Source organism: Mugil cephalus, chromosome 13 (genome assembly GCF_022458985.1).
Source record: "Mugil cephalus isolate CIBA_MC_2020 chromosome 13, CIBA_Mcephalus_1.1, whole genome shotgun sequence".
NCBI lineage: Eukaryota > Metazoa > Chordata > Actinopteri > Mugiliformes > Mugilidae > Mugil > Mugil cephalus.
Genome location: NC_061782.1, coordinates 2556110 through 2567743, shown reverse-complemented (window position 1 = coordinate 2567743; position 11634 = coordinate 2556110). Strand labels below are relative to the sequence as shown.

At 41.9% G+C, this 11634-nt stretch overlaps 1 long non-coding RNA gene across 2 annotated transcripts; it reads right to left on the bottom strand.

Annotated features, from left to right (window-relative positions):
• Positions 1-3164: 3164 nt before the first annotated feature.
• LOC125018623 lies at positions 3165-10943 on the bottom strand. Of its 2 annotated transcripts, XR_007113970.1 has the most exons (6): positions 10498-10943; positions 7495-7611; positions 6421-6453; positions 4500-4532; positions 3758-3901; positions 3165-3383 (listed from the first exon to the last, which is right to left on the bottom strand). It is a non-coding gene; the product is annotated as an uncharacterized LOC125018623 (long non-coding RNA). The 2 variants fall into 2 exon arrangements; XR_007113969.1 differs by lacking the exon at positions 4500-4532 and having other exon boundaries at positions 3758-3998.
• Between the last annotated feature and the right edge of the window lie 691 nt (positions 10944-11634).

Here is an 11634-nt window from a genome sequence, read left to right as displayed (position 1 = left end):
GACTCTGTAACATCAGTCAGGATCTCAGTGTTGTGGAAGTCCAGAGGAAGTCGACACTCATCCAGACCGTCAAAGATGAACACAACCTGGAAGTCTTCAAAGCTGCAGATTCCTGCTTCTTTGGTTTCAGTGAAGAAGTGATGAACAAGTTCCACCAAGCTGAACTTTCTCTCTTTCACCACATTCAGCTCTCTGAAAGTCAATGGAAATATGAAAAGGATGTCCTGGTTGGCTTTGTCTTCAGCCCAGTCCAGAGTGAACTTCTGTGTTAAGACTGTTTTCCCAATGCCAGCCACTCCCTTTGTCATCACTCTTCTGATAGGTTCATGTCTTCCAGGTGAGGCTTTAAAGAGGTCTTCTTGTCTGATGCTTGTTTCTGCTCTGTGTGGTTTCCTGGATGCTGTTTCAATCTGTCTGACCTCATGTTCATCATTGACCTCTGCAGTCCCCCCTCTGTGATGTAGAGCTCTGTGTAGATCTCATTCAGAAGGGTTGAGTTTCCAGCTTTAGCAATCCCCTCAAACACACACTGGAACTTCTCCTTCAGACCAGATTTAACTTTACGTCCACAAACTGCAGCTTTAAGTCCTGAATGAAGAAACAAGAAATGAGATGAATGAATAAACTCTCCAGTAAATATTCCAACATGTCATTGCTCTAAGTTTTGTGTGAATATATCTTGGTTTATCTCTTGAGACATTAGTAAACGTCTCATTTCTCCAGCAGCTTCAATGTTTAGAGAAATCCTCTTACTGCTCTGCAGACAGTCAGCCAGCTCCTCCTGCTTCATTCTCCTCAGGAAGTTCACTGTCATCTTCACGAATAAATCTCTGCTGCTCCTCCTCTGCTCTTCATCCTCACCCTCCAACACCTCCTCATCCTCCCTCTGACTCGCTGAGCATTCTGGGTAATCTGGACCCACAACCTTCTGGATCTTCTTCAGCTCCTTCTTCACAAAAGTCATGATGTTGTCCTCCAGCAGCTGGAACAGAAGACGATATGAATGACACAAGCAGACTGAAACCATGGAGACAAACATCAGATCCAAGTTGGACACAGTGACAATCCACTGGTCTACAAAGAGCAGCATGGACATGATGGAAAGTAGTTGTTGTACATGTACAGACCAGAAAGATGGAGTCCAGCTGTGTCTGATGATGCTGGGTAGACTGACCACTGAGAACTTCTGAGCTCTGCTGGTGGACTCTGTGGACCAATCAACAATTAGCTCTCATCCATTACACTACTCTGCTTCAAATATCCACTTATTGATCACCTCTTCTAAGGCTGTGTTTTCCCAACTACTGCTATGAACACAAGAAAGAAATGTTCATGTTTTTCTAAGGTTCAACAGCTTCCAGAGACACAACGCTGATTACTCTTCAACAGACAAGTTAATTTAGTTTATAGCTTCAAAACATTCAAACAATGTCCTCTTCCTCTGCATCTCTGTTTGCTCCCGCCCTGTTTTAAGTGTTTTAAGAAGTGTAAACCGAGGAAAAGCCCTGGAGCTGATCATATTAGTGGTTGTGATGAGCAGCTTGGTCCTATTTTTAACTTTATTTTTAACATGTCTATTGTGTCGAAGGTTCCATCTTTATGGAAGCAGTCTGTCCTGGTGCCCATTACCAAAACAAATAATCTCACCAAACTCAATGATTTCCAGCCAGTGGCATTAACCTCCATTGCTATGAAAGAATTTGAAAACTGGTTAAAGCTGAAATAGTCATGAAAACTGAGCATCTACTGGACGTAGACGTAAAGCTTCGTCAGCTTTCAACATGATCCAGCCTCATGTTTTAGCCGATAAACTTGTCAGTTCCTTGGGTCTGGGTGCGTGTCTTGTGGGCTGGATGTTTGAGTCCTCACAAATAGATCACAACAAGTACGAGTGAAGGGAACATTATCCAGCCTACTAACATCCTCCACCAGCTCATCTCCAGCCTGTGTGTTGTCTGCCCTCTTATATATTTTACATACAGATGACTGTCGTAGCCACCACACAAGACAGATTCAAGTATGTGGATGATCCGTCGTCGTCAGCTGCTTGGTGATGACGAAGTCGGTCACGGTCAGGTTCTGGATGATTTTATATCTTTGGGGCACAGAAGCCTTCCCAATCAACTCATTTCCCAAATCATCTCCTCTCATCTTCTACTACCTCTTATCCTCACTAGGGTCGTGGGGGTTGCTGGAGTCTATCCCAGCTGTGTTTGGACGAGAGGGGGTCCACCCTGGACAGGTCTCCGGTCTATCACAGGACTAACACAGAGACAAATAACCATTCACACTCACACCTAGGCTCAATTTAGAGTCACCAATCAGCCTAACGAGCATGTCTTTGGAGGGTGGGAGGAAACCGGAGTACCTGGAGAAAACCCACATAGACACAAGGAGAACATGCAAACTCCAACTCTCTGAAACAAAGGAGGTTTGTACTGATTTTAGACGCCCGTCCCCAGTTCCTCAGTGTAGTGTTATTCATAACCAGCCAGTTGAGCTGGTTTGAATTTGATGTGAAATGTGAGGTGCTTTGTAAAAAAAGGCCAGCAACGCCTCTTCTGTTTGAGGCAGACAGGAGCCTGAAGACAATGTTTTACAATGCCTTCATCCTTCTCAGTCATCTGTTGCTATGGTAACCTATGGTTACAAGAACAAAACTCCCTAGAGACAATGGTTTGTGTAACTTGTAAAGTAGCTGGGATGAAATTTAACCGTCTGGATGAGATCTTTAAAATTCAGGTACTTAAGAAAACAAAGTCCATTCGTATGGATGATTCTCATCCTCTAAACAAGTTCTCCTTTGTGCTGCTCTCCATCCGGGATATAAACACCACAGAGAAGAGGACGTAACTGTGTTGCTGCCACTTTTATTTCATTATTTATCATGTATCTTTTAAGAATTTTAAACTGACCAGTGGTCTGTCTTTACCCTTTAGTGCCTTGTGGACTGTGGACTTTTGTATCCACTGTAATTTGCTGCTCACATCCAGTATGTTTGTCTATTCTTTTATTGTCATGTTGGATGTTTGTCTGCTGCAAAGCAATTCTTCCAAGAGAAAGAATTTGGAAAGTGGTGAAGGGGCTGGGACCCCTCGGTGTGGAAATTCAAGTCTGGCTGCATTGTTATTTCAAATAAAATACACTTGGACATTATTTCTCTATAGATTAAAGTCTGATCTTTTACAGACATTAAAACACACCCTGTTGTACGACCGACTGACTGGTGGTTAGTTACAGAACATTCTGCAGAACCTGGTGCCTGGTTCATCAGGTGGAAGGAGTCAACAACTTACCTCTGACTTTCTTTAAAGTCATAAATATTTTTCTTGGACTGGTCGCCCTTAAAGGACACACAGCTGGGTTCAGGTCCAGGTTCATTCCTGTGAACAATGATGAGAGTCATGGACAGTTTAGACTCAGTCATTTACTCCTCTGTGTTAATGTGATGCCACTTTAACACGTTTCTGTCCTGTATGAATGAACATCCTGGTCACTTGTGAACAAAGGCCGTCTTCCTACATGATACAGGAGTGACAGTCACTTCATACAATATTAGCTTTAGCCCTTGTAGCGTGTAGAAACAGTGACTTAGGTTTTCAACAACACTTCAGGTCTTTATCCTCCTCGTAGATCTTTTTACTGAATTGTCAGATAATCTGTTAGTAAAGATATTGATATTTCCTCCCCAAGGAAACAAATAACCAAGACACCAAGACATGTTACTTTACATGTTACAGCTTCACTGACATTTTACCTCTTTGGACCAGAACCACGTCCTCCTTTAAAATTACTCTCAAAGTTCTTCGACTGGTCGCTCTTCAAGGACACACAGCTCGGTTCAGGTCCAGGTCCAGGTCCAGGTCCAGGTCCCTCCAGTCTGTCTTTACTCTGGTCCATGCTGTAGGGATATGGTATCGTTCCAGAAATATCGATACTTCTGATCTAGACGTGTGTCTTTTAGAATCGATCTCCACATCAAAATATCGATTCTAAGTCTGTTTTCACAAGAATTTTTTTTTTATTATTATTGTTATCATTATCATCATCATTATTATTATTATTATTATTATTATTATTATTATTTTCATCATCATCATCATCATCTGTAAACAGTTCTAAAAAAGTAAAAAGTGTGAGAGAGAGGGAGTGCAGGGAAATGCCCCCACACCTGAGACAGAGCTATTATCAGCTGGGAGAATAAAAGTACTTAGTTACTTTCAGCTCTTTACGTTACAAAAGCAGATCAAACTTCTACAGACAGTTTGAAAATAAAAGCCCGACTGTGTCCTCGATGAAAAGATGAAGGAAAGAAAATCACCTTCAATCATATTCATGCACCGAGTGACACAAACGGACCAGAGACACAAAATGGAGGATGAGTTTGATCTAGACTCTTTCCTTTCAGCTGTGACTGAGTTTAACGTGAACTATGGAGCGGCAGATTTCTGCTGGAACTGAGCTGATGATGAAGAAAACACCACAAACTGCTTCTTTACCTTCAGATGGAGAAAAAGATCTGCGACACGACCCTGGAGAAAGAGAAAGTACAAAGTACGTTTTATCTTTATTTCCGAGTTCGGTAATAAACTTGGTAATAAACTTGGTTGGGGCAAGGTGGGGCAATGAAACCATGAACACACAGACGGCTCTGGAAAAGGGGACAGAATGTCCTCACAGCCACCTCACTCTGGGCTCCTGCATGTGTCCCAGGACCAGGCTAAAAGCTGGTGGCATAAATGGACAGATTGTAAAAGTGAAGGCAGGGTCACAAGATCTGGCTTTGTTTAAGGGTCCTCAATGAAAACTTCAAATCAATACACAAGCAAACAAGAGCTTTTATGGCCGTTCCATTCACACCCTTCTCATGCTTTTCATCTGTGTCCTGTAAAGAAGTGAAACAGGGTCAGGGAGAACGGTTAGATAAGACAGCAGGTAGCGCTTAATCTGTACTTGATATAACACATTCCAGCATCATATCAGTGGGTGGAGATAGACTGCTAGATAAACAGACAGACAAATGACCCCCCCCCACCCCCCAGAAGGACAATAGTGCTTAGAGACAAGCCTGTGATCTTTGATATTGCCAGGGGCCAGTCAGTCCAGGGCCGGCGTTCAAGCGGCCACTTTAACAGGGACAGGAACCAGTCAGTCAGGGGCCACTCATCCAGGAACCAGTGCACCAGTCAGTCACCAGCACTGTGAAATCCATTGCAACCACTTCCAGCAGCCTAAAAGCCAACAAACATCCCCGGCCAATAACATCGACCTCGAACTTCGAATGGTTTGTATGCATGTAAGTAAGCATCTCTCTGTGCAGTGCTGCAGGGTTAATCAGCCCTTCCTTCTGACCCACAGCTTACGATACAGCACTCCGTCCTGTGTTTGAGCAGGGGAACCCCCCCGCAAACGGGGACCTGTGTAGTTGCAATTGCGCCATCAGCGTCTCGTTCTGGGCCTTTAAGGCTGCCATTGCCTCATCCTCTTCCACCCTCTCCTTAAGGGCCTGTACTTCAGCCTGCAGATCCTCCATTTCCAGTCCAGTACCAGTATAAAACAGGGCTTGGTTCAAACTGCCTAACGCAGCTAGCCATCATGGGTCGTCTGGTCTTCATGAGCCCCACTGCCTTGGTCTAGGCCCTACTGCCCCCCCTAAGTCTTTGCCCCAAGCACTGAGTCCAACTAATCTATTCCTACACCATTTTCTTTAATAAAATCTTTAATACTCGGCTACATTCTAATTATTATTATTATTATTATTATTATTTGTGTCACTGAATCTGTAGTAAATTGCATAAAAGTAAAAACCATGTGAGAGAGTGAGTGCAGGGAAATGCCCCCACAACTGAGACAGAGCTATTATCAGCTGAGAGTTTTTAATTTATGTTTTCAATAGTGTTGATCAAACTTATCAGTTGTTGGACTTCACCCTTTGCTCTCTCTCTATCTCTCTCTCATATACTTTATTGTAGGAGGTGACACATCATTGTAGAATCCAGGAAATGATTGGGGGGACGACCTAAACCGAGTCTGAACCGTGGCAAAATGATCATATTCATTTTGTGGTTTATTTGGGAATCTTACTTTACATCACCTTTTTTGGGAGCCTCACAAACAAAGAGGTCCATGTACATGATTAATTTTCTATATCTCAATAAATGTTTTCTAAATAGCAAAATGTACTTAGTCTTCCCCCTTTGAAGAATAAACGACCATGAATTCTAACAGGGGTTAAAAGTCCTTTAAAAGTACAACCGCTCTACGTTACAAAAGCAGATCAAACTTCTACACACAGTTTCAAAATAAAAGCCCGACTGTGTCCTCGATGAAAAGATGAAGGAAATAAAATCATCTTCAATCATGTTCATGCACATGGAACTGAGCTGGTGATGAAGAAAATACCACAAACTGCTTCATTACCTTCAGATGGAGAAAAAGATCTGCGACACGACCCTGGAGAAAGAGAAAGTAAAGTCAAACCAGGAAACTCGTCGTGTTGCCAGATACAGCTGATGGTTTCCAGCCCAGTGAGTGCTGTTCAACAACCACCAGAATATTAGTTTGGTTTCAAATCAGCATCACGTTATTAGAAAACCAGACGAAATCATCCTGAACCAGAACAGAGTTTGTTCACAACTGTATTTTTAGCTGTAAATTAAACTCAAACCTGTCAGATTTTACCTGTAAACGCCCGATCTGGCAACACAAACTTGGACTTACACCTGCACCAGAGCTATATAGTAAAACAGAGTTGCGACACGCTTTGATGTCGCCGCTAGGGCTGTCACGTGGTTCATGTAGCCTCAATAGTTCCAAACAAACCGCAGGCTGTCATAGCGGTCATTGTTTTGTGGGACAGAGTGAGCTATTGCACGGTAAATATCAAATAAAACACACACACGTTTTTAACCCTTTTTGCACTATTGTATGTACGTTAGTGTCAGTTATGCTTTTGAGCTGTGGGGTTTACAATTGAAAGTACTGCATTGATAATAAACTTTTGGAGGGAAAAGTTGGTGTTAGCTCGGCTAGGCTACTTACGTGAGTGATGCTAACTTTACAAGGTTGGTTGTTCTGTATTTGCACTTAGATAAACAAGTTGCCATTGAATTTTTAGTATTATTGGACTATTATTATTATTATTACACTCTTAGCATTTACCTGTTTTGTGAAATGTCAGCTTTTCCAAAGTACGTTTTATCTTTATTACCAAGTTTAGTTATTTTTAAAGGACATGTAGGAGACAAAAGGACATTTAGTTCTTTTTGTAGGACATGCATCAGAACCATGGAGACTTCAAGATGGAGCCATGTATCAGATCAAACAACCACTAATTAGAAAGAAAATGAATAGGAATAATAATATATATTGTTATTACCATACATAATATATTATTATATTATTAATAAATAATAATAATAATAAAGAATGATAAGAACAAACTACAACAATAACAGCAGTGTGTGTGTTAACAAACAAAAACCATTAACCTACAAACAAAGTGGGGCAATGAAACCATGAACACACAGACGGGTCTGGAAAAGGGGACAGAATGTCCTCACAGCCGCCTCACTCTGGGCTCCTGCATGTGTCCCGGGACCAGGCTAAAAGCTGGTGGCATAAATGGACAGATTGTAAAAGTGAAGGCAGGGTCACAAGATCTGGCTTTGCTTAAGGGTCCTCAATGAAAACTTCAAACCAATACACAAGCAAACAAGAGCTTTTATGGCCGTTCCATTCACACCCTTCTCATGCTTTTCATCTGTGTCCTGTAAAGAAGTGAACAGGGTCAGGGAGAAGGGTTAGATAAGACAGCAGGTAGCGCTTAATCTGTACTTGATATAACACATTCCCAGCATCATATCAGTGGGTGGAGATAGACTGCTAGATAAACAGACAGACAAATGACCCCCCACCACCCCCCTGATGGACATTAGTGCTTAGAGACAAGCCTGTGACCTTTGATATTGCCAGGGGCCAGTCAGTCCAGGGCCGGCGTTCAAGCGGCCACTTTAACAGGGACAGGACCAGTCAGTCAGGGGCCACTCATCCAGGAACCAGTGTAGCAGTCAGTCAGGGGCCACTCATCCAGGAACCAGTGTACGAGTCAGTCAGGGGCCACTCATCCAGGAACCAGTCAGTCAGGGGCCACTCATCCAGGAACCAGTCAGTCAGGGGTCACTCATCCAGGAACCAGTGTACCAGTCAGTCAGGGGTCACTCATCCAGGAACCAGTGTACCAGTCAGTCAGGGGCCACTCATCCAGGAACCAGTGTACCAGTCAGTCAGGGGCCACTCATCACGGAACCAGTCAGTCAGGGGCCACTCATCCAGGAACCAGTGTACCAGTCAGTCAGGGGCCACTCATCCAGGAACCAGTCAGTCAGGGGTCACTCATCCAGGAACCAGTGTACCAGTCAGTCAGGGGCCACTCATCCAGGAACCAGTGTACCAGTCAGTCAGGGGCCACTCATCCAGGAACCAGTGTAGCAGTCAGTCAGGGGCCACTCATCCAGGAACCAGTGTACCAGTCAGTCAGGGGCCACTCATCCAGGAACCAGTGTACCAGTCAGTCAGGGGCCACTCATCCAGGAACCAGTCAGTCAGGGGTCACTCATCCAGGAACCAGTGTACCAGTCAGTCAGGGGCCACTCATCCAGGAACCAGTGTACCAGTCAGTCAGGGGCCACTCATCCAGGAACCAGTCAGTCAGGGGCCACTCATCCAGGAACCAGTGTACCAGTCAGTCAGGGGCCACTCATCCAGGAACCAGTGTACCAGTCAGTCAGGGGCCACTCATCCAGGAACCAGTCTGCCAGGGGCCAGTCATGACAGGGCCAGTGTGGAGGACCTGCTGAGGGGATTAAAAAAGGAAAGAAATATGAGGATAAAAGCAGAGAGGGCTCTAGCACGACACAAAAAGAATCAATTTGGCACTTAGGAGGAGAAACAACAACCTTCAACAAAAGTTTACTTCAGTTTTCAATCAGGACCAGATTCATGCACTCAGCCAGAAGAACAAAGGGGTGATTCGGTGGCGCAATGAGACCATCAGAAAGGCAATTCAAATTGGATTTACAGCAGGCACAACAGGATACAGAACCTTATTATAGGTGATTATTATTGTAGTAGTAGTTATAGCAGCAGCAGAAGTAAAACCGCTAGCATTTAAGTAATAGTAGCACTAATAGCAGTAACATTTTAGAATTAGCAGTAGTGGTAGTATTTTGGTAATGTTTAAAACCTAACGATCAAAACAACTTTACATAATGTCTCCTGACAACAAAACTTTAACGGACTTTAGTGAAATTTTCACGTTAATTACCTCACGTTAGCCTTACGTTTCAGTTAGCTTTCTTTCTTTCTCTCTCTTTCTTTCTCTTTTGTGTGTTTGTGCAGGGAGACGTTGCAGGATTCTAAATTCACATACATTCTATTAAGCTCTTCACTGAGACTTTTTAATATTAATTCATCCTCAGATAAGTCTTGCTTGGAGCTTAGAGGTTGCAGCTGATTTAATAGGGCATTCATTTTTTCATTTTTTTTATTTCTTTGTTGCGTTTAATTGCAACTTCTCTAATTTTAAACTTAAAGAATTCCCATTTTTGAACTGAATCCATTTCTTTTCTATTAAATATATCTTTAGCAAGTAAATTTACACCCTCTTTAACTTTTTTTATTATCATCGAATATGTCATTGATCATTTTCCAATAACCTCTAATGTTTGATTTTTCTTTAGAACCCCTCAGTTTTGGACTTATCAGTTTCTGATCAGACAAAGGAGCATGAGAATGTGAGAAATCTGAAACAAACTGTAAACTCTGATGACATTAAACAAAAGTCGATCCTTGACCGTAAACTTTTCCTGCTGCCAGAAAAATACCGTGAAATAACAGAAAATTACTTTCTTGTACAAATACATTTATTTTCCATCATTAAAATACAGTCTATACTTGCCATTTTAACAAGATTTTGCCTTATTTTCAGGTTGTTTTAACATTTAATTAGAAACATTTTCACGTTGTTAAACAATTAAATTACCTAGAAAATTACCCATGAAGATGACAAATTAACATTGTAATATGAATTATATACTTAATGTTGCAGAAATGTGCTCTTATTAGTGAGTTTTAATGGCATTTTTTTTCATTTAAAAAGGCTGTATATGACTATATTAGATGTAAAGCAACAGTATACAACAATAATTTGATCTTTTCAAAACATGTCCAACAAAAAAAATGAGACCAAGCTGAACAAGAACAGCTACAATTTCCCATTCTCCCTATTTTTATTCAACCGTAGCAAGTAACCATTATTGCAGCAATATTCAAAAAGCAATTCAATTAAAGTGACTGGTTCTGAAACAAGAAAAACAATAAAATTCAACTGAACGGTTTATGAAAGAAAAAGGTAAAAAAAAATAAAAAATAGTTGAGTTACCAATTTACATACAAGTCACCATACATCCACAACACTGATTTGAAACTTCGTCAAACCTGGAAATGAATCCATACTCTATCCAGACAGTTGACGAGGTGTGGTATCCATACTTGAACTACTTGTTGACCGAGGTCAAGTTGCAGTTCCTGAGCTGTAAGCACCTGAAGAGAAGACAGAAAACATTAGCTGTTATTAAATAATAAACAGCTAATCATTGTTCATCATTGTTTCTTCTTTCTCTCTGCAGATAAGTGGTGAGAGTTGATTTCATGGCATAAACTGGTGGTTAAGAACTCCACTCCTTTCCATGCTGAACTGTACAGTGAAGCAGTGCGCTGTGATTCCTCTTTCTCTCCGCCTGTGTCAGTCAGTTATCAAAAATAAACGTAATGACTGACTGTTAAGTGCTAAGCTAACGTTAGTGTAAATAAAATAAAAAGTGGTTGGTCTGGCTGACTACTAACAGTCATAGATATATATCTATGACTAACACTGGCAGACGCCGCCGCCGGCCATACTTTTGTCATCATAGTTAGCTAACATTTCAATTGATGACATGCTAGCGGATTGGTTTTGCCGACTGAGTAAAGTCAGAGGCATGGTGGTAAATAAAGCTAATACTACTCAGCTTCAGTTTGATACTTGCCTTCTGCCTTCGTCCTTCCTCCAGCCTCGACATTAGCTGATGTTTGCTCCAAGTTTCTGTGACCAAACGGGAACAGCCGCGTGGTGGTAGTTGACCTTGTTAAGCGTAACGTCAAAGACGGATGTTCAGTGTCCCAACAGCCAATGGCATGTCTTCTTCTTCTTCTTCTTCTTCTTCTTCTTCTTCTTCTTCTTCTCCTTCTTCTCCTTCTTCTTCTTCTTCTTCTTCAGGGAGACGTTGCAGAAGAGCAAGCAGTCAGTCATTGATTTAAAGATTTGCTTCACCTGGTGCTGGTTACTGACGATATGACAGATAAAAACTCTAAATATTGACTGAGAATCCTGCTGCTGATAGCAAAAAAGAAAATAACAGCTTCCTGGTTGAAAGCCGGCAAGCATAACGCAACGGAGAGACAGGGTAAAAAATGTGTTTATCATGGAGAAAATCACAGCAAGACTACAGCTGAAAACAAATTTGCTTGACAAGAGATGGTCATTAATAGGGCAGGCAATGCCAGAACTCTAGTCACCTCCATTTTTATTTTATT